We start from the raw sequence: 22,744 nt of genomic DNA, 5'->3' as shown, positions 1-22,744 counted from the left end.
GAGCTTGTCCTTGATTCCCTGCTCTCCCTGCTTCCCCCCAGGGCCTACAAGTCACAGCTCCTTTGCCATCCTCCTCTCCTCAGCCTCCTCTATTTATCCTTGGCTCTGGGGCTGCTTTTCCATCAGGACTGCGAGCCAGAGGGGCAGGATTTCAGTGAGCTCTGTGAGACAGAAGTGGCTGCCCCTGCCAGCAGCCTGCCCTGCCTGAGAGCATTCCCAGAGCATTCCCAGAGCATTCCCAGAGCATTCCCAGGGCATTCCAGGGCATTCCCAGAGCATTCCCAGGGCATTCCCAGAGCATTCCCAGAGCATTCCCAGGGCATTCCCAGGGCATTCCCAGAGCATTCCCAGGGCATTCCAGGGCATTCCCAGGGCATTCCCAGAGCATTCCCAGAGCATTCCCAGGGCATTCCAGGGCATTCCCAGAGCATTCCCAGGGCATTCCAGGGCATTCCAGAGCATTTCCAGAGCATTCCAGGGCATTCCAGAGCATTCTCAGGGCATTCCAGGGCATTCCAGGGCATTCCCAGAGCATTCCCAGGGCATTCCAGGGCATTCCAGAGCATTCCCAGGGCATTCCCAGAGCATTCCCAGAGCATTCCCAGGGCATTCCACAGCATTCCCAGAGCATTCCCAGGGCATTCCCAGAGCATTCCCAGAGCATTTCCAGAGCATTCCAGGGCATTCCACAGCATTCCCAGAGCATTCCCAGGGCATTCCCAGAGCATTTCCAGAGCATTCCAGGGCATTCCAGAGCATTCTCAGGGCATTCCCAGGGCATTCCCAGGGCATTCCCAGAGCATTCCAGAGCCAGGGAAATGCTCTCTGAGATGAGGAGCAGCCTCACCCAGGCAGAGCTGTGCATGCACAGGGGCCTGGCAGGGTCAGGGATTCCTTGGAGCAGCAGCCACGCTCTGGAGGCTGAAATTTCCCCTCTCTGTGTGCACGAGCACAGAGCACATTCCTGCTCAGAGCACATTCCTGCACAGAGCACATTCCTGCACCTTGCTGGCACGTTGTGGGCAGAAATTCAACCAACAATTTATTTATTTTTTTAACCCCCCAAGACCTTTAACCCAGGCTATATTTAGAGGGGTGTGACTGTATACATCCTGGAAATTCTAAGCCCTGGTGTGGCTCCAGGTGCTTTTGGGCATTGATTTCTGGGAGTGGATGCCAAGAAAATGAGGCACAGAGGGAAGCCTTTGTGTGCTGCTTCAGCCATCCCAGCCTAATGAGGTGGCACTTTCAGATTTGCTTTTAGGCCTCTCCTCAGCTCGCTCACCTCAGCCCTGGATGGAACCCATTAGTGTGTCAGGTTGCCACACATATTCATTGACATCTGCTCATTTAATTTGGGGGTTCTCACTGCTTGTAAAACACACAAGTGCATCAATTATTTCAGCTCTGGGTGAGGATTGTGTTTTTGTGGAGGAAAGCTTGTTCAGCAAATGTTGCTGTCTTACCTTGGCTGCTGCTTTTCCTTGAACATGAATAAAGGAAATAAAGCTGAATCTGCTCCCAGCTGTCTAAACATGGACATAAATCATCCTCACATCCCTCAAAAGACCAGGAGACTTTGCAATGGAGATTTTTGGTCTGATGTCCATTATTGCTTTGCACAATCAAGTTCCCCACTGTGAAACAGAAACTTTTGGGGATTTTGGCTGTGTTTTGCACCCTCCATCTGGGGTTCCCAGCTTTGTCCTCCTTGTAGCCCACTGTCAGCCTCTTTCACCTAAAATAGCAAACATATTTGTAATAAATTAGACGCCACAGAAGAGAAGGAGGAAGGAGGAGGAGGAGGAAGGAGGAAACAGTTTTTCAGCTTAAATACAACAGAATTGAAAGGTCTTTTGTTTTCTGTCAGTGAAGAACATCTCCCTGGTCATACTCAAAGCTGCTGTATAAAACAGCCGAAGCTACCCAGAGCTTTGAATCTGTCAAATCTCACTTTCTTTCCCCAAAACACCAATTTTCCAAAAGGGATTCCTTGCTGACACTTTGGTGTCTAAGCAGGCACCTCCCCCTTGGCTGGCTGTTCTGCCACAGCTTGTTTATTTTAGTGCTTTCCACAATGCTGGTGAGAGGGAAATGGAGATAGAAAAAAGTTTCCAAGGGTGACCTTGCAAATAAGACTGGGTGCTTTAGAGAAATAGAACCATGTAGAAGATGAACTGTAGTGGAATGGAATGGAATGGAATGGAAGGGAAGGGAATGGAAGGGAATGGAATGGAAGGGAAGGGAATGGAAGGGAAGGGAATGGAATGGAATGGAATGGAATGGAATGGAATGGAATAGAATGGAATAGAATAGAATAGAATGGAATAGAATAGAATAGAAATAGAATGGAATAGAATGGAAGAGAAGGGAATGGAAGAGAAGGGAATGAAATGGAATAGAATAGGATGGAATAGAAATAGAATGGAATAGAATGGAAGAGAAGGGAATGGAAGAGAAGGGAATGGAATGGAAGGGAATAGAATGGAATAGGATGGAATAGAATGGAATAGAATAGAATAGAATAGAATAGAATAGAATAGAATAGAATGGAATAGAATGGAATGGAAGGGAATGGAATGGAATAGGATGGAATAGAATAGGATGGAATGGAATGGAAGGGAATGGAATAGAAGGGAATGGAATAGAATAGAATAGAATAGGATGGAAGAGATACTGTAGAATAAAAGATGTACTGTAGTAAGTCCCACGAGGGGTAATTTTAGAAGATTGGCTTTAAGGCATTTACAGAATAGTGTAGCAAAAGCTGATAGGCTGAGAAACACTTACAGAGTAATTAAAATACAATATTGTATATTATAATTAGTTGGTTTGGAAATATTGGAAACAGTTGCTTTCTGATTGTGATGGAGTGAATTATAACATCTGTATTGCCTCACCCTTCTCGTGAGACGGAAAATGGAATAAAAATTTTTAAATCTTTATTTAAAAATCTCTCAATGCCCCATGTTGGGGTCAGAAAAGGACCTAATCCGGCAGTGTGTGATGCTGGAGAGCATCATACATTATTGTATGTTATAATTAGAAAGTAGTTGATTTCTGATGGTGATGGAGTGAATTATAACATCTGTATTGCCTCACCCTCCTCATGACACTGAAAATGGAATAAAAAATTTTAAATTTTTATTTTGAAATCTCTCAGTGCCCCACATCGGGGTCAGAAAATTACCTAATCTGGCAGTGTGTGATTCTGGAGACCATCATACATCATCTGTATTGTCTCACCCTTCTCATGACACTGAAAATGGAATAAAAATTTTTAAATTTTTATTTAAAAATCCTTCAATGCCCCACGTCGGGGTCAGAAAATGACCCAATCCGGCGGTGCGTGGTGCTGGAGAGCAGCGCTCCCGCATTCCCGGCAGATAGCGCTGTGCCCCCGGGGCCGGACACAGCCCGGGCTGTCCCTGCCTCCTCCCGCGGGCCCCGTGCTCATCGCTCACCTCAGAGAGTCCCCAGCACACACTGAAACTCCATAAACCTCCGGCTAAATGCGCCCCGCAGGCTTTTTAAATCCCAGGATTTAGTGAGTGAGATCCTCAGCTGGAAATCACTTCTCTAGGAAAACTCTGAGGCGTCTGCATCACACCTTTTCCCCAGCTACTGTGAAGTGCTACAGAAATACATCATTTAAAAAAAAAAACCAAATTGAGGGTGCAAATCTACATTACAGTGTCACACGGCACCTAATCAGCTGCAGTAATTAATATGTGGCGAGCAAATGCAAATTTTCCCCTTTCAGGCCAGAGGTTTGAGCTTCTTGGTTTAGCAAAGCCAAGAAATGTCTGCGACAGAGCTGCTCTGACACATCCTAAAAGCATCTGGCTATAAAGGACTTGAGTGATGCATCATCATCACCATCATCATCATCATCTCTGAGCAACCTCCAGGATTGCATTTCCACGGCACAATAAGAGCAGGAGGGATGCAGAAATTCCTCTCCAGCTGAACCCTGGCATCCAATACCAGCCCTGCCCCTCTCCACGTGCTTGCCTTGCTCCTGGCTCCTCCTCTGCCTCCTGCAGGAACGGTTTTCTCGGGAATAACTCAAATCCCCCAGCAGAGCATCCCCAGAGCAGAGGCAGCTCACAGGAGCCAGGGAATTCTCTGCAGGTCGCCGAGCGTTGGGAAGGATGGAAGTTTGACAGGAAGGATGGAAGTTTGACAGGAAAGTCTCACAGATCTGTGTGCTGGGCAGAAAGGTTTTTGAATGTGGAGTCTGATGAAGGAATGGAGATGGAAGCAAGTTTTGATAGAGAAGAAAAGAATTGCTGAGCCAGTCTCACTGGATAACCAAGGAGGCAAAGGGTGTGTGAGTTAGAAGGGGTTTGTATGGCTTAGAGCAAAGGATAACCCCACCCCAAACAAGAAGATGTTTGTACCAAGCACAAAGAGAGCACAGGCAAACAAGGCAGCAAAGCTGCAAATAGAAAAAAGGTCTCAGAATTTTCCACTGCAAGAAAACTGAAAAACAACTTCTAGCTTAAACTGTAATGCACTGGCTTTGAGTGATTGGAGAGCAGTAACATGAATATGGGAATTACAGCAGTTATGATAGGCTAGAGGTAAAAGTTAAGGTATAGATTTGTGCTACTGTATTAAGATGCTCAGCAAAGAAAAGTATATAATGCATTGTAACCAAAAGAAAAGGATATAATGCACTGTAACCAAAAGAAAAGTCTATAATGCATTATAACCAAAACCAAAGGGCTCCAGGCCTGCCTGCAGCTGGAGCTGACAGCTGTGGGCACAGCTCTGTCACCCACAGCCCTGGACTGCTGTAACCTCTTGGATGGAATAAACTGCATTTTGGATACAATAAACTGCATTTTGGATGGAATAAACTGCATTTTGGATGCAATAAACTGCATTTTGGATGGAATAAACTGCATTTTGGATACAATAAACTGCATTTTGGAGAGCCACCTGGAGTCCTGCATCTCTCATTTCTGCTCTTACAACCGAGGCTGCTGCTTCAAGGGCAGCTGGAACCAGGGCAGCAGCTCCAGCTGCTCTTTAGGCCAGGACTAAAGATTGGTGCCAACTGCCAGCGATGTGTGGGGGATGAATGAAGGGATCCAGGAGCATTCCTGGCCCTCATGGTGCTGTGATTGCCTGCCCTGCCCCAAAATTAACAGCACCAAAAGTGCCTTTTTGGGTGGGACTTTGGAAAAACAGAGTTTCCTTCTGGTGCTGCTGTGAGGGTCAGTCCTGATCACCCTCACACACAGAGAAATGCAGAATATCAGCACCATGCTCTCAGAAGGATTTTATTATGAGCAAAAATTCCTACTAATGGGGGGAAAAAGGGTTTTGTTTTTGCTGTCCTGAGAGAACAATGGAATTTTATCTGCTCCTTTCCTATTTTCTTTATCCTAATGCATCCATTTGAATCTTAAAGGTCTCTTCCAACCTAGCAATTCTTTGATTCTGTGAATTATCAAAATGGAAACCATTTGGGCGCTAATCTCTTTTTCTTCCTTATTTGTTTTATTCAAATTATTTCCCTATTTCCTTCTTTCTGTAGGGAGCCACACTGATGGTGTCAGAGCACAATGAAATCTATTCACGCTGATAAAAGCTTTTACATCACAGTGGGTGACTTGGGAGCATCCTGGGCCACAAAAACCCAGGAGAAGGAGGTGAAAGATCACGAGAAGGAGGTGAAAGATCACTGGTGTGACCCACTAAGCACAGCCATTCCCATTCCAATGGCACTACACACACAGCCCAGCAGTGTCACGGGTGAGATGGGGACAACACAAAGCTACACTCCATTTTCAGAAGGCTTCAAACCTGTTTTTATTACAGCATGGATGCTTTTTATACATTCTTACAAAATTCTTCAGTTTGCACTTTATTCATTGGTCATGAGACAAACAAAGTGCTTGTGGAATAGAGAGTTGCAGGTTTCCCTTATTTCTCCTTCTTTCTTTCTTGGTTTCTGTGTCAACGACCTTGGTAGGAAATTCTTTCAGTGGTAAACATGGATCCTCTTATCAAACTCCTCTCTGGCTCACAGAAGTCCCTGTGAAACCTCTTGCACACAGCAGGGGAGGAGTTACTGAATTCTGGCCATTCCTGCACTCAGGACGCTCACAGCCCCTCCACAGCACCCAATTCACCTTTCTTCACTCTGTGCAAACAATCCTCCATTACAAAGGTGTCTGGAAGAACAGTTTTCATTGGAAAACCCCATAAAATATAATATTTTATGTTGTCAGGCTTTTCAGCACAGGGAGGCTGAGGGAGGCAGAGCTCAGAACCCTCAGGGCTGGTGAGAAAACCATGGGGGGATTTTTTTGTCACTTTTTGTCATGAATCTGTTTGAGCAAAGCCTTTGGAATGGAGAGGAAACAAAACCCCTTTTTCTATGAAATACACCAAAGCCTTTTTCTATAAAACACATCAGCTTTATGCCAGGAGTTTCATTCCAAAAAGAGCCCAGCAATGAACCATAAGGAGCGCCCAAAGAGGAGTGCTCAGCCAGCTGCACCGAGCGAGCTCTGTTTGCCTGGCAAGGATCAGGTTCTCATCCCCTGCATGGAGCCTCGTCCAGCTGCTCCACCACACAGGGCACCTCCCTGCCCCTGGACAAAAGCCCTTCCTCTTCCTCCTCCCTCCCGTCCTGATGCAAATCAGACAAGGAATGGACACATCACTTTCCAAGAAACGAGGTGTTCTAAAAAAAGCCTTTTTCTTCCGCACCACAGGCATCGCCACCCTTTCCCAGCACCTCAGGGCAACAGCTCACAAGTAAATATTTCTGTTTCTGTGAGAGCTCAGGCAATAAAGCACATTAGTGCACGCTCTGAAGGCACAAGGATGGAGCCATTTCTGAGGCAGCAGCAATAAATACTTCACACATCCTCCAGAAAAGCTGGAAGCTCATCTCAATTTACAGAGGAATGTGCTTCCTCTAAAATGCCAGAGAGCTCCTCAGCTGGAATAAGGAGTATTAAGTATTAAGAGTATTAAGGATGATTTTCCTTTCCCAGCTACTCTGGGCTCTATAAATATTGAATTTGAGCTGTAAAGACCATGCAGACAAGGAGGGTCAATGCTGCACCTCCTTCTGGATGGCTGCACATCCATCCATAAACAATAAAATCCTTGATCTCCTGAACCCACAGAGTGCCAAACCCTCCCTCCCAGGAAGGGTAAATCCGGGTGAGGTGATTTGCTCAAGGCCACACATTAAACGCAGGGGTGAGGGCCCTGCACTTCCCGTTTCCTGCTGTAATGACCAGTTTATGGCCCTCCACCCCCACAGTGACCCCCATTCCTTCATTGCTGCCCCATGAGCACGCCAGGGCTGCTTTAGCAACGTCAGGCTTTCTGCTTCTCTCGTTCCTCTTGCTCAGCAAAACCTCCTCACCTCATTTCCCTTTCTAGGCAGAGCTTTATGGGCTCTTCCCCACCTGGTGACAGCCTCCCGGGGCAGACAGGAGCCAGCACAGAGCAAGGAGCATTTCAGTGCTTTAGAGTACTGAAAACTTTTGTGTTTTTAACTTCAGAAAGTCTTTGACCCACTGGGTGCCAGCACTAAAATCAGCTTTCCTTTGGCAGCATGTTTCGTTGTGTTTTTTGCCCTCTTCCCACACATTTTTCCTTCTCGAGTCTTCAAATCAACTGCATTTCATGATGTGCAAGTTATTAAATATGCAAATAGCCACAGTTCTCTATAAGCTGGCTCCATGACCTGCTAATTTAGTGTTTTCCAGCTCATCAGGCAGCTTGAAAGACCTCCCACGACTGAGACTCAGCACGGGATGGAGCAAGGCTGACCCCAAATCTGGGAATGGAGCAAGGCTGACCCCAAATCTGGGAATCCATGGCAGGACTCTGAGCACAGGATGAGGATTCTCAGGGAGATCTGGGAATCCATGGCATGATTCCAATGATAGGCTGAGGTTTTTCAGTAAATCTGGGAATCATGGCATGATCCCAAACAAGGCTGAGGTTTTTCAGTAAATCTGGGAATCCATGGCATGATCCCAAGCACAGGCTGAGGTTTTCCAGATCTGGAAATCCATGGCATGATCCCAAGCACAAGATGAGGTTTTCCAGATCTGGAAATCCATGGCATGATCCCAAACACAGGCTCAGGTTTTTCAGTAAATCTGGGAATCCATGGCATGATTCCAATGACAGGATGAGGTTTTCCAGTAAATCTGGGAATCCATGGCATGATCCCAAACACAGGCTGAGGTTTTTCAGTAAATCTGGGAATCCATGGCATGATTCCAATGACAGGATGAGGTTTTTCAGTAAATCTGGGAATCATGGCATGATCCCAAACACAGGTTGAGGTTTTTCAGTAAATCTGGGAATCATGGCATGATCCCAAACACAGGTTGAGGTTTTTCAGTAAATCTGGGAATCCATGGCATGATCCCAAGCACAGGCTGAGGTTTTTCAGGAAGACCTGCTGCAGTCAGGAGCATTTCCAGCAGAATATAGATCCTCCTGTGAGTTATTTTAGTCTCAAAGCCAAAATGCTGCCTCAGGAGCTGCTTCCTTGTCCTGTCCTGGTTTTGCTCCAAGTATTGACATTGCCACCAAAGGGCTCTGCTCACTCTGGCAGTGGCAGCATTTCCTGATCCCATGGAAACTCTGTCCCAGAAATTAAAACTTGGAAGGGTCCAACCCAAACCCCAGCCCTGCCTGGCCCAGCAGATCTCAGACTGAGATGGAAATGCAGAATAACATTGCTAGCTCACAATTCCTTATCTCCAGCTGTTTTAGAGCTAATTAAAAACCACTTTCTTCTAAAAAAAAATAATTTATGCTGATCCCTTCGATGTAATTATTAAGAATTTGAAAAGCATAATTCAGTTTCAATTCCTCCAACTCATATTTCATGGGGTGGCTCTACACGCCTGAAAAATCTCCCTGAACACCAAAATGCAAATTCCTTTCAGCTCCAAACGACAGTGCCACCAGATTGGATGTGCCAAACTGCATCCAAGAGCTGGGAGGAAATTTCAGAAGGGAAAAACAGGAGGGAGAGATGTGATTAAAGCAGGCTGTGGGAGAAGACAGAATTCCAGCTCAGGAGAAGGGCCTGGAGGCTGGAACAGCAGACCCCAACATCACCTGGGCAACAAGAAAAGCTTCCTGGGACAGGAGGTGTTTGGCTGCCTCTAATGAGGTCAGGCCAGCCTTGGCTTCCACTGGAATTTCCTCCTGCAAGGCCAGCAGAGCTCCCCAGCCCTTGCCTGGAGGTTCTGGTTTGGGAGCTGTAGGAAGTGGGGAGGAAGCAGCATTCCCACCCATCACCAGCTGCTGGCAATGCTGTTTGTGAGGAGGCAGCTGGAAAACGGCTCTGGAAGAGGGCACAGAGAGGAGCAGCAGGGCAGAGAGGGCACAAACCCCGCTGCCAGCCAGGGCTGCACACACAGATCCTGCTCCAGCGGGGATGTTCAACATTTCCCCTCAGTTTCTGCAGGGAAATCGATAATTTGCTTTTTTTCCCCAGCAAATGGGGGGATGTTCAACATTTTCAGTGGGGGTGTTCAACATTTTCTCTCAGTTTCTGCAGAGAAATTGATAATTTGCTTTTTCTTCCAGCAAATTCTCCAGATACCCCCAAATCCAAGCCACTCTCACACCCCTGTTGAGCTGCTCATTTTTCCCACTCCCATTCCTCCCTCAGTGCTTGCAGGCAGGGTTTTTCCCAAGTCTTGAATTTGCAATCCACACCTTTATCCTTGGGGTTTAACAACCTGCACAGCCCAAGGTTCTGCTCGGAGTCAGCGGGAGACAAATGAGTCTAATGGGAATGATGCCTGTGGGTGTGACAGGATTTATGGCAGTGGGACAGTGACCAGACCATGGAGCACATCCCCACAGGGCCACAGGAGATCCCTGCAGGCAGCAGAGCATTCCCAGGGGGCCAAACACCTCAGGACTGAGATGAATTTCCAGGAAGGAGGGAGGCAAGGCACAGAGAAGCAAAGAATCAGGCATGGAATTCAAAAACGAGGAGGCGGCAGCGTGGTCTGTGCCATGCCCTGACCTGCTCCACGTTGCAGAAGCTGCTGGAATCAAGACCCAAAAAAGCCCAAATTTCATCTTTCAGATGGGGAAGCAAAGAATCAGGCATGGAATTCAAAAATGAGGAGGCAGCAGAGTGGTCTGTGCCATGCCCTGACCTGCTCCAGGTTGCAGAAGCTGCTGGAATCAAGACCCAAAAAAGCCCAAATTTCATCTTTCCCCAGAAAACAGGCTCAGAACAAGCTGTGGCACACATTTTAAGCAGCAAGGGAGTCCTGAATGAGGATTGTTCACTGCCCTGGGCTCCAGTGCAGGCGCTGGTAGCCCTGGCGGGCCCTGGGGAAGGGATGAGGCCATTCCCAGACAGGCACGGACTGGGAGGCCAAGTTTTGTGTTTATTGACTTATAAAGCAAGAACTGAAAGTAGGTCAGAAGGCAGGACACCCCAAAGGTGGAGAGAAGCATCCTCCAGTGCCTCCTTCCAGGAAGGCTCTGCCTGATGGCTCTGCTGGATGGTTCTGCATGAGCAGAGCTGGATTTCAAGGAAAAACCAGAAATTGTTTGAGCCCCGGGCTGCAGTGCTCTCTCCCAGGCAATTCAGCACTCAGGAAAAAAGGGGAAGATTTTCACACCCCGCTTCCTGGGGGCCCCAAATAGAGGCATGGAACCAACCCTGCATCAAAACTGCACCAAAAACCAACCCCATGTGCAGCAAAGCAGAGATTATAGCAGCAGATCCAGGCAGCACTCACAGCTTTAAGCTATTCTTCCTGAGTGTCCTACATAACAAACCCAAACAAATTAAGGAATGAGTAATGAGTAGGTAGGAGGTGGCAAGGCTTGTTTTGGTTCAGGAAAGGATTCCCATCCCTTGCTTGGAATCTAAATTAGATTCAATTTAGATTAGAGTGAGGCAAGGCCAAATTCCCCTGATGAATGACTTGCTGCAGTAAATCGCTCAGATTTTGCAGCCATTCTTCAACAAATATTGTTTTTCTTTTTTTCTTCCTCTCCTTTTGTTTCTGACCCTGCCAGCCTCGTGCCATGGCCCTGTTCCCCTGGGTTGGGATATCCCTTTTTATCTCCCCCAGAAAGGGAAGAAATAATTTGTTGTCTGCTAGGGAGAGAAGGTGTTCTTGGTCTGATAAGTGGATTATCTCCCCAAACAAGCTCTGTAATGCAACAAACCCCACACGCTCACAAAACCAAAGGAATCCATCACAACCAGGGATGTGACATCCACAAGTGAAAGCTCCCTCTCCTGCACAGCACACCCAGTGCCACAGCCAGGCTTTTGCCAGAGCAAAAACCCAGGGAAAATGCACAAAATTAAATCCATATCCAGGCTTGCTGTGGCTGCAAATTTGTCTCTGAACCCACAGCAGTATTTGTAGGGTCACAGCACCTGCATGTGATTCCTCTTCCAGCTAAAAGTCTTAGCAGTCTAGTGAAAATTGAAAAATTTTAACTCTTTAAAATTGAAAAAGAGAAATTAAGTCAGGAGTGAAGCATGAGAACACCCCAAAAAAAGATGGGAATTGTGGAAATGGAGTCATTGACCCCCCAGAACTGGGCCCTGCTCAGCCTTTTTCCATTTGCTGCAGCCCAAGCCTGGGATTTTCACCTTGCTGACAGCCACAGATTATCCTTGGAGATGTCAGTGATATCAGCTACGAGATCCAGCCCCTCTCAGGAGGAGCCAGCCAGGTGTAGCAACTTAAAATAGAAACTGGACTGAAACTCTGCAGCCTCTGAGTCACTCCCAGAGGAAGGCAGGCAGGTGTAAATCACCTGCTGATCCAGAGCCCTGGACTGACAGACCTCCAAGGGCCGCCTGGTGCTGCAGGAAAGGGACTCAGCAATCAAAAATAGAAAATAAAAAAATATTAAAAAAATTAAAAAGGGTGTCCAGGAACTGGTGTTCAGCTCCTTCTCCATGGCTGGGGGGTTTGGGTGGACCCAGAGGCTGCTGCTGGCAGGTTCTGGGGAGCTGGGGAGCTCCTGGTCCTAATTGGAACCCACAATCAAGTGCCTGAGGTAGCTGAGATGGTTTGGCATAAGGCAGGGACCTCTCCAGGGATAATCTCTCTCTCTGATGGAACAAAATGAAGCTGCTCTATTTCACTGGCCCAGCTTCCCTTGGAACCACCCTAATTTCTGCTTCTTCCTCAGAGAAGCCAATTTCACACAGGGCAGCTGCAGAAACACAGAGTTTTCATTTTTAGTGCTTACCTTGTGCTTAAACACGCTCCCTTAGGCAGAACCAGCCCATTCATCATCCTGATGAGAAGAAATACCCAGAATTACTTCGCAGAGTACAAGACAATTCCCACAGGACTGGTAATTTATTAAACCTGATTTTCTTTGTGATGCAATTTTCCTTTTCTGAACTTTGCAAAACTCTTCTACCACCATGTTCCAGCCTTAGTTTCCTGCTAGCATTGCACATAGTTCCTCCTTTCTGCTGGCTGGTTTCACATGGTGGTAAAATTATTCTCATTTTGTGGTATCACTTCAGTAGCTGAATAAAATCCTTCAGGGTGATACTGCGAGACAGCAATATCTGAATGCAATTCTGATTTTGTGCAGTAACCTAACAAAACCAGACATTGTTCCAAGGAGCTGTTCTCTTGAATGGACGCCCAGAAGCTTCTGAAATTATTAATCTTAAAATACATTATGTTAAAGAGTAATCTGCTTCCAAATGATGCAGCAGCCTAAATTCCTACATGTTGGTGAGCCAGTGCCAAGCAGGGTAAATTTTCAGGGTTCTGCAACAGCTAAATTGAAAGTATTATTCTGTGCACATGAAATATCAAAGTATCCGACTTCCCATCCAAGGAGGAGAACACTACCTCATGTATTTTAATTTGCTGTGATTACAGTTTTCATAGGAGAAAGGAATAATGATAATAATACAAATTTTGGATATGTTTTAGTCATCCCACTGCACTCTCTGTGCTGTTCTGCAATTTCAAACAATCCCAAGGAGCTAAGGATGGGGTTTATTATTCCTGAGGAGTGCATGGTTCATGTCCAGTAAATCCCTGTGTCAGTGACTGAGCTGTGCATGTCCCCAAAATTAAATGGAATTTGGCACCAAGGGTGAAAACTCAAACACTGCAACCCTCATGGCACAAGAGCTCACAGGAATTAAGCAAATTTGAATTTTCTGTGATTACAGTTTTCATAGGAGAGAGGAATAACAATAATAATAATCCACATTTTGGATCTTTTTTAGTCATCCCACTGCACTCTCTGGGCAATTTCAAACAATCCCAAGGAGCTGAAGATTGTTGCTGAGAAGCTCATGGTTCATATCCAATAAATCCCTGGGTCAGTGACTGAGCTGTGCACGTCCCCAGATTAAATGGATGGTGGCACCAAGGGTGAGAACTCCAACGCTGCCACCCTCATGGCACAAGATCCCACATGAATTAACCACTGTTTCCATGGCTTTGAGGGCACGCTGTGAATCAGGATCCCAGAGTGCTGCACATTCCTCCCCTCGGAGTTTTGGGAGCTCAGCTGCCTTTGAGGGGATGAGCCCGTCCACACAGACCCTGCTGTCACACCTTTGATCCAACCCCACATTTCCCACTCACCCCAAATGCCTGCCTGCCTCATCAGCAGAGAGGGCAGGCTCCAGAGGCGGGCTGGGAGCCAGCCTGTTCATCGTCTGCATTTCAGCACTGCTTTCAGGTTTGCAGAGTGCTCTGCAAACAGCAATTCATGCCGGGAGGCAGCGGGGCTGATTAACCCCTGCACGGCTGCTGCGACCCTGCTGCTCCCAGATCCCCGAGCAGCTGCAGCTCCATCCCTGCCCTGTGATTGATCAACCCCTGCATGGCTGCAGCTCCATCCCTGCCCTATGGCTGATTAACCCCTGCACGGGACCCTGCTGCTCCCAGACCCCCAAAGAGCTGCAGCTCCATCCCTGACCTGTGGCTGATCAACCCCTGCATGGCTGCAGCTCCATCCCTGCCCTGTGATTGATTAACCCTGGCACGGCTGCAGCTCCATCCCTGCCCTGTGATTGATTAACCCCTGCATGGCTGCAGCTCCATCCCTGCCCTATGGCTGATTAACCCCTGCATGGGACCCTGCTGCTCCCAGATCCCCAAAGAGCTGCAGCTCCATCCCTGCCCTGTGACTGATTAACCCTGCATGGCTGCTGGGACCCTGCTGCTTCCAGATCCCCAAAGAGCTGCAGCTCCATCCCTGCCCTGTGACTGATCAACCCCTGCATGGCTGCAGCTCCATCCCTGCCCTGTGACCCCCAGCACCCTCACACTGCCTGGGAAGGGTCTGCAGGCACAGCCTCGCAATAATCATCCAAAACTGGCACCCAAAATTCATCCAGGTTGCACCCAGATGCTGTGTGGAGCTCAGCAGGACAGGCTGCCAAGCAGCAAGGAAACACAAAGCTCATTTGACAGGATAACTCAGTTACCCCCTGCTTTTTCCATATTTTCCCAGGGTTATCAAGAACATAAACATCTTTTGCACCTCACAGTCCTTGGCCTTATTAAGCTCCGAGCATCTCCTGCAGTTTGGTTCTCTTTTGACTCCTCTCTTCCACCTCCAATGCCATAAATAAATATCAAGAACATAAACATCTTTTGCACCTCACAGTCCTTGGCCTTATTAAGCTCCGAGCATCTCCTGTAATTTGGTTCTCTTTTGACTCCTCTCTTCCACCTCCAAAGCCATGGAGCAGTTTGTCCCAGGGGAGGAGCAGCCTCCTGCACACTGGGAACCACTCAGGTCAGCCCCAGCACCAAAAGGACTCTGTTTGTTTTCCCTCTTGTCAAAAGAGAGCAGATTTAGATTGGATATTCAGGAGAAATTCCTCCCTGTGAGGCTGGTGTGGCTGCCCCATCCCTGGAAGCGTCCAAGGCCAGGCTGGAGCAGCCTGGGATAGAGGAAGGGGGTGGGATGAGATTATTTTTAAGGTCCCTTTCATCCCAAACCAGCCTGGGATTCTATTTTGGCTCCCAGCTCCCTGCAGAGTCACTTACTCATCACAAAACTTCGGATTTGGTGACACACAGGGAGCCTTTCATTCATCCTTAGCTCTTCCACAAATCATCTCACCCCAGATAAACTCAAAATATTTGACTCTTGGAGCAAAACTTGATGGGATTTGCCAGATCCTCTTCCAGTAAAAGGCAGCATTAACTGCAAGTATTCCTGCAGAAAAGCAGTGTGACCAGCACAAGGTAATTCCCAGATAAATGTGTTCCCAGGAAGGCCAAGGAGCACTCCTGCTCCTGTCTGAGGCTGACTCAGACACGTCTCAACACAAAAACCAAACCAAAGCTCATTTCAATATTTAAATTGTGTCATCTGGGCTCATCCCTATGCATTTGCTCCTCAGGACAGGATTTGTCTGCCTGCCCTGAGAGCAGCTCTTTCTGTTCCATGGTGAAAATATTCGGCCTTCCAGAGGCAGAGGAGGATTTTCCCTGTGAATTTCTGCCTCTCATGGCAGCAGCCCTTTCTCCACATCCTCGTTTCAGCTTTAGCTGCCGATCTCCCACCCCAGAGTGGCACCTCTGGGCGCCCTGGCAGCCCCTCCACGGCTCTGACAAACATGAAACAAGTTTTTCTTGACCCCAAGTATTTTCTGCAGCAGGCCAAGGGCAAGTGCAGGCAGGATTTCACACTGGGCTGTGCAACAAGCCCATGTGATCCTCCAGTTCCACAGAGAAAATGCTGCTTGCAGGCTCACACCACAGCCCAGTTGTGCAACACCTTGAACTCTATCAAGGCCATTTTCTCTGACCCCGGGAGCCTTCTCTGAATTTTGCTCAAGAGCACAAACGTGACCATTGCAGTGGCAATGGAATTTCTAGGGGATAGGATTTCTAGAGGGTGGAATTTCAGGAGGAAATACAAATGAAAAATAAAATGCAGATTGTCTGAAATACCTTCTCAGAAGGTATGAGAGAATGTTTTCCTTCCTTTCCTTGGAAGCAGCCAACAGAATTCCACTGTGATGATAATGCATGGGAATGAGAAAAATAAAATAAAAAAATAAGAAAATAGGAAAGAAAAGAGAAAATAGAAATAGAGAAGATAGGAAATAGGAAATAGGAAATAGGAAATCAAAATAGAGAAAATAGAAAATAGAAATAGAGAAAATATATAATATAAAAATAAAATAAACATAAAATATAAAATAAAAATAAAATAAACCCCATAAAATATATAATATAAATATAGAAATATAAAATATATAATATAAAATATATAATATAAAATATATAATATAAAATATAAAATAAACACAAAAGATCAAATAAATATAAAATATAAAATATAAAATATAAAATAGAAAATAGAAAATAGAAAATAGAAAATAGAAAATTCTATTTTCTATTTCAAATATAAAATATAAAATAGAAAATAGAAAAATAGAAAAATAGAAAAATAGGAAAGAAAAGGGGGAAGCAGCCTTTTCTTGAAATGCCTCCACAGATGCCTTCTATGCTCCCTGCTCTGGGAGCAGCTCCACAGAATCCACACAACCTTCCTGGGAATGCAAGCCCACAAAAGCAGCTTGAAACCACTCACTCCTCAAGCTGCCTCACTTCCTGCTCAACTCCTGGCATTTTCCCTTTGCTTCCTCCTGCCGTCCTGGCAGTGCCAGGGCTGTGCCAGCCTGGCAGCCCCTGCAGCCCTGACTAAAGCCCTGCCTGGCTCTGCCAGCTGCTGTTGCAAGCTGTGAGCCAGGATTTTGGCATTCCCAGCTGAAACCCCGGCGCCTGTGGCCTGACAAAGTGACAAGTGTGGCAGGGTGACACGACAGGACGTGGAAGGGGACGGGGCTGGGGTGACCCACATCCAACTGAGTCAGGTTTAATCCCTTTCCAGGTCACGCAGCTGGTAAACATCTGGCTGTGGCACCTCAGCCACCTTCCAGAGGGAATGATCCTGCCAGGCTTGTCCTGCTCCAGCAGCTGGCAATTGTTTGTGCACTGGCATTGGAGCACTGACCTGCTTTCCATCCCAAAAACACCCACAAAAAGCCAAAAATGGAGATTTTATAGCAAATCTTTGCTTGGTTTGGTTCAATTGGTTTTGGAAATTGTTTGTGCAGTGGCATTGGTGCACTGACCTGCTTTCCATCCCCAAAACGCCCACAAAAAGCCACAAAACTGAGATTCTATAGCAAATCCCACAAAAAGCCACAGAACTGAGATTTTAGAGCAAATCTTTGCTTGGTTTGGTTCAATTGGTTTTGGAAATTGTTTGTGCACTGGCATTGGAGCACTGACCTGCTTTCCATCCCAAAAACACCCCCAAAAAGCCACAAAAAGCCACAAAACTGAGATTTTAGAGCAAATATTTGCCAGATAATGCTTGTTTTGCTTCAATTGGTTTTGGAAACTGTTTGTGCAGTGGCATTGGTGCACTGACCTGCTTTCCATCCCAAAAACACCCACAAAAAGCCAAAAATGGAGATTTTATAGCAAATCTTTGCTTGGTTTGGTTCAATTGGTTTTGGAAATTGTTTGTGCAGTGGCATTGGTGCACTGACCTGCTTTCCATCCCAAAAACACCCACAAAAGCTACAGAACTGAGATTTTAGAGCAAATCTTTGCTTGGTTTGGTTCAACTGATTTTGGAAATTGTTTGTGCACTGGCATTGGAGCACTGACCTGCTTTCCATCCCAAAAACGCCCCCAAAAAGCCACAAAACTGAGATTCTATAGCAAATCCCACAAAAAGCCACAGAACTGAGATTCTATAGCAAATCTTTGCTTGGTTTGGTTCAACTGGTTTTGGAAATTGTTTGTGCAGTGGCATTGGTGCACTGACCTGCTTTCCATCCCAAAAGCACCCCCAAAAGCTACAGAACTGAGATTTTAGAGCAAATCTTTGCTTGGTTTGGCTCAATTGTTTTGGAAATTGTTTGTGCAGTTATGTTGCTGCACTGATTTGCTTTTCATACAAAAACACCTCAAAAAAGCCACAGAACTGAGATTTCCTATGCAAATCTTTGCCAAGTAATGCTTGGTTTGGTTAAATTGTTTTTGGAAATTGTGCAGCCACATTGCTGCACTGGCCTGTTTTCCATACTAAAAACACCCCAAAAAAGCCACAGATCTGAGATTTTATAGCAAATCTTTGCCAAATAATGCTTGGTTTGGTTCAGTTGGTTTTGGAAATTGTTTGTGCAGTCACATTGCTGCACTGATTTGCCTTTCATATAAGAACACCCCAAAAAAGCTACAGAACTGAGATTTTAAAGCAAATCTTTGCCAAACAATGCTCAGTTTGGTCCCACATGAAATCAGGAAGCAATTCTTGCCCACTCAAAGTGATTTTTTTTGGTGAAAGATGGATGTGGCTCTTCCCGAGTCTGGATATGGACAATTGGCTGACCACCATCCGTGGTTTTCAGGGAGCACCAGGGGCTGGGAGCAGCCTGGGGCAGGGGAGGTGTCCCTGCACATGGCAGGGAGGGGATGGGACGAGCTTTGAGGTCCCTTTGACCCCAGGATTCCAGGGCTCCGTGGTGCTGGCACGGCTCAGGACACATCACCCATACCAGGGCTTTTACGAGCCCGGCCACTTCCTCCCCTGCCTTTGCAGAGGTGCTTTGGGGTCAACACACCCCTGAAAAAAACCCCATTTTGTCTTCCTGTGTTCCAGCTTCAGCTGCACGGGAGGCCAAGCTCACATCCTTGTTTTTACCATCCCATTTTCCTGATTGCATCCCAAAAAATTCCTGGCTGTGCCAATTTCCAGGCTGTGATGCCTGTCAGGAATGAGGCAGGGTGTGCTCTGGAGCAGCAGATTCTGACTGCAAACCACAGTGGGTTCCTCACCCTGCACATCAGATAATATTTTAGAAGGAAAAAAAAAGTTAAATATTTATTAATACATGATATATAATTATATACATTATATATTATTAAACATATTATATTAAATATTTATAATCTACTATATATAAAATATATTATATACTATACATTATATATTATATATTATATATAATACATAATACATCATATATTATATATTATATATTATATATTATATATTATATATTATATATTATATATTATATATTATATATTGTATATTATATGTTATATATTATATATTATATTATGCATTGTATACTATATATATTACAGTATACATATTATATATTATATGTATTTTATATAAAATATATTATATATAAAATATATAAAAAAATTTTTATAAAATATATTATATATCATTTATATATATACATATACATACATATATAAAAATATAAATATATATATAATATATTTTTTATATATATAAAAATAAATATAAATATAAATATAAATATAAATATAAATATAAATATAAATATAAATATAAATATATAAATATATAAATATATATATATATATACAATTTTTTTTTTTTAACCTGAGAATGACCAAAGCATCAAGGCAGCAGCTGTTTGAAAAACTGGAATCTACAAATTCCTAAAAATCATGAAATGTTTGGAGTATCACCGTGTTTAAGGAAAGAAGTTCTGTAATTTTGCACCAATTTCCAGTCCTGGCTGCTCCTGACAGCTCCAGGAAGTTACAAGGAGGAAAATCAATTTTCTTTACTGTTTTTTAAAGCAGTATGAATCCAGTAATGGTTGGTATTTAGGAGCATGAGGAAGCAGGAAGATAAAATATTAAGAAGAGTAAAATAGTCCTGGATGCTGTGACTCGCTTGTGATTTGTTTTTCTTCCTCACAAATAGAAAACATCGACAGAAAATTGATTCTCAGTGAGATTCCCCGTAAGAAGAAATGTGCAAATTCTGATTTTTGAACTCTCTATTCTGATTTTTGACCTCTCTTTGGGCAGGCAGCAGCCAGCTCAGTACACGCTGATCTATAAATTAAAGACAGCCACGACTTTTTGATGGCCCACACGAAAATGTTTAAAATGAGCAGCATTCAACATCAAAAAAGTGGGAATGTTGCTGTAGAAACCCAAAAACCCTCAGCAAACAAGGTGAAAGATGAGTCAGTGTCCCCAGGATCCACCGGGGGATGGGAAGAAATGAAGGCAACGTGGAAATACATGGAGATGAAATGATGAATTCCACCTGCGCCGTCTCTTTGTGGTGTTCAGAACCCAGCTCAGCTTCGAGAGGCAAAACTCAAATCCTTCTGGAAAACCCAAACCTTGCCCTGGAATGGCCTCAGGCTGAGGTGGCTGTGCCAGGTCTGCAGGGACACCGAGTCATGGTGGCATTTGTAACGAGGTTAGAGCAGAGTTCAGCATTTACAATGCCAGCCTGAAAGCTGGCAATGAAAGCCTTTGCTCCTCAGCGTTTCCTACTCATCTTTGGTTAACAAGAATGGAGAAATTAGGAGGGGAAAAAAGCAGAGAAATTCAGGTTTCCATGAACACCGTGTAAAATTCCCCCTGTCAGGAGGTGAATGCTCAGACAAGGAGTGGTTTACAGCCAATACCCAAATTACCACTGTCCAAATACCACTTAAGCTTTGGCTTAATTTGGCTCCTGGGAGGTTTTTACAGGTGCTTGGCTCATTACTTGTGGCATCTGAATTATGGTTGAACATCTTTGGGTTAAATTAAGGAGAAAAACGGGGAGGATTTAGCACTTGGTACTTAGAGGGAAGGGGAAACCCAGGGAAAGGGCAGAACTCTTCTCCTGGGTAGTGGATGGACCCAGAATAAATTCTCAGCCCCTTCCACTTGTCTGACTCTGGAGAGTTCAGGGTCGGTTTTACCCTTGGCTTCGAGGGAGGGAAAACAAACAAACAAAGCCCAAATAAACCAAACAAATCCTTTTTTTGTAGAATCACAGGACCCCAGCGTGGTTTGGGTTGGAAGGAACCTTAAATCCCATCCAGTGCCACCCCTGCCATGGCAGGGACACCTTCCCAGGGTGCTCCAAAACCCATCCAGCCTGGCCTGGGACACTTCCAGGGATCCAGGGCCAGCCACAGCTGCTCTGTGTCACCCTCCCAGGGAAGAATTTCTTCCCAATATCCCATCTAAACCTTCTCTCTTTCAGTTTGAAGCCACTCCCCATTGTCCTGTCACCCCAGACCATTGCAGGAATTCTCTCGCTGGTTTACTTCATGCACAGGAAGGTCACAATGAGGTCACCCCGTGTCTCTTCTGCAGAAAAAAGCTGAATAATCCTCAATTTCTCATCGGCTTGGAGCCTCCTCTGGCCTCGCTGCCACAGCTCCACGTCCCTGCCGTGCTGGGATGGCACTGCGGGAAAGGTGACAGGGATGTGCCGGGACACCGAGGCAGATTCGGGCTCATTTTGGGGGAATTTGGGGAATTTTTCAGGAATTAGCGAAGGAACCGCTGAGCGCAGAGAGCCGTGCGCCCTCTCCCGGCCGGTCCGGGAAGTGCAGCCAGCGCGCTCCACCCCGGAGAAAAGCAAATTAAAGAAAATTTAAACAATTTTTGCAAATTTAAGCAAACTTTAGCAAAATCTGGCATCGATTTACCTCCCTTTCTGCGGCTTCAGGTCCTTCCACCGCTCATGCTTGTCCTGTTTCATCCAAGACATGTAAAGAACACAGCAAACCTCATCAGGCAGAGGCAGTGCATTCTCCTTCCCCCAAAATGCTTTGCAAACATTCACACTTTTACTTCGAAACCTGAAAGAATTTGACAATCTGAGCACTGGGATCAGGCCCTAAGAGTTAAGGAATGTGGCCCCCCTGTGCTAAATAAGATCCAAACATTCTCCTGGCTATCTTTCTTCACATAGGATCCAAATAAGTTTTAATTCCAGTGAATAAACATGAGACATAATAACCCAGAAGGGCCACATTATTTTTCTAGGCTGATCTTTAGGAACCAGCACAATGCTCACTCATTCTCCCCCCTCATCTGTGACTGTTGTGACACACCAGGAGCACACGTGACAACCCCAGCCCTCAGGTATGTTCCTCTCAGGACATGCCACGTCTTGCAGGGTACAGAGCAGGATTTGGTTTTGGAGCAGCTCTTGCCTGGAAATTCAGCCTGGGTTCACATCTGGGCTCTGTTCCCAGGGCCTTTTCAGCACAACCAAGTGACAAAACACAAATTCTGTCATGACAAGTGACCCCAGCTAACAAGGAGGCTTCCAGCTGTCCAACCACCTCCTGTTGGCTCATGAAAAACAAGAGATTTGTCTTTTTTACGGTGCTCCTCATCCTTGCTTTGTAACTGGCCAAAAAAACAAAAGCCCTTCAGTTGACAGACTTAATGGAATTTTGGCCACAGAATTTTAACTTCAAATTTGCCCTTTGCACTTGGCAGCTCCACACAGGTGGTTTGCCAGCAGCAAATCCTCTGTCGATCCCGAGCCACAGAAGGGCCCACAGAGACTTTCCCAGCTCAGCTCCTTGGCCTCAGAGCACATCCCTCAGCAGGCAGATGTGTCAGGACAGATACCCCGTGAGCAGCAGGGTTACCTGGTGCTTTGTTGCCAAACACTTCTTTCATTTGCATTTCTAACGTTCCTCCCCGGGCAGAAGCCACCACGGTTTATAGAAGGCAAATGCAAAAAGTGCCCAAATGACCCAGATAAACGTCCTGAATCACAAACCATTGCTAACAAGCACACGGTGGTTGCTTTCATGGATCTGTGAATTGTGGGATGCACATCCCTGTTCTCCATCCAGCACTGGGTTAGAGATCTCAGTGCCCACTTCAAACCTGCAAAAGGGTGAAATGTGCTGGGT

General features: G+C 45.7%; 1 long non-coding RNA gene across 1 annotated transcript; it reads right to left on the bottom strand.

Annotated features, from left to right (window-relative positions):
* Positions 1-1,472: 1,472 nt before the first annotated feature.
* LOC139600910 (uncharacterized) lies at positions 1,473-22,523 on the bottom strand. The gene is made up of 3 exons (XR_011682708.1): positions 21,518-22,523; positions 12,253-12,300; positions 1,473-1,738 (listed from the first exon to the last, which is right to left on the bottom strand). It is a non-coding gene; the product is annotated as an uncharacterized lncRNA (long non-coding RNA).
* Between the last annotated feature and the right edge of the window lie 221 nt (positions 22,524-22,744).

Source organism: Agelaius tricolor, unplaced genomic scaffold (genome assembly GCF_023055355.1).
Source record: "Agelaius tricolor isolate 1412-34295 unplaced genomic scaffold, bAgeTri1.0.p SCAF_29, whole genome shotgun sequence".
Classification (NCBI taxonomy): domain Eukaryota; kingdom Metazoa; phylum Chordata; class Aves; order Passeriformes; family Icteridae; genus Agelaius; species Agelaius tricolor.
Note: the sequence above shows the minus strand (reverse complement) of the source record. Positions and strands in the feature narration are given on the sequence as shown.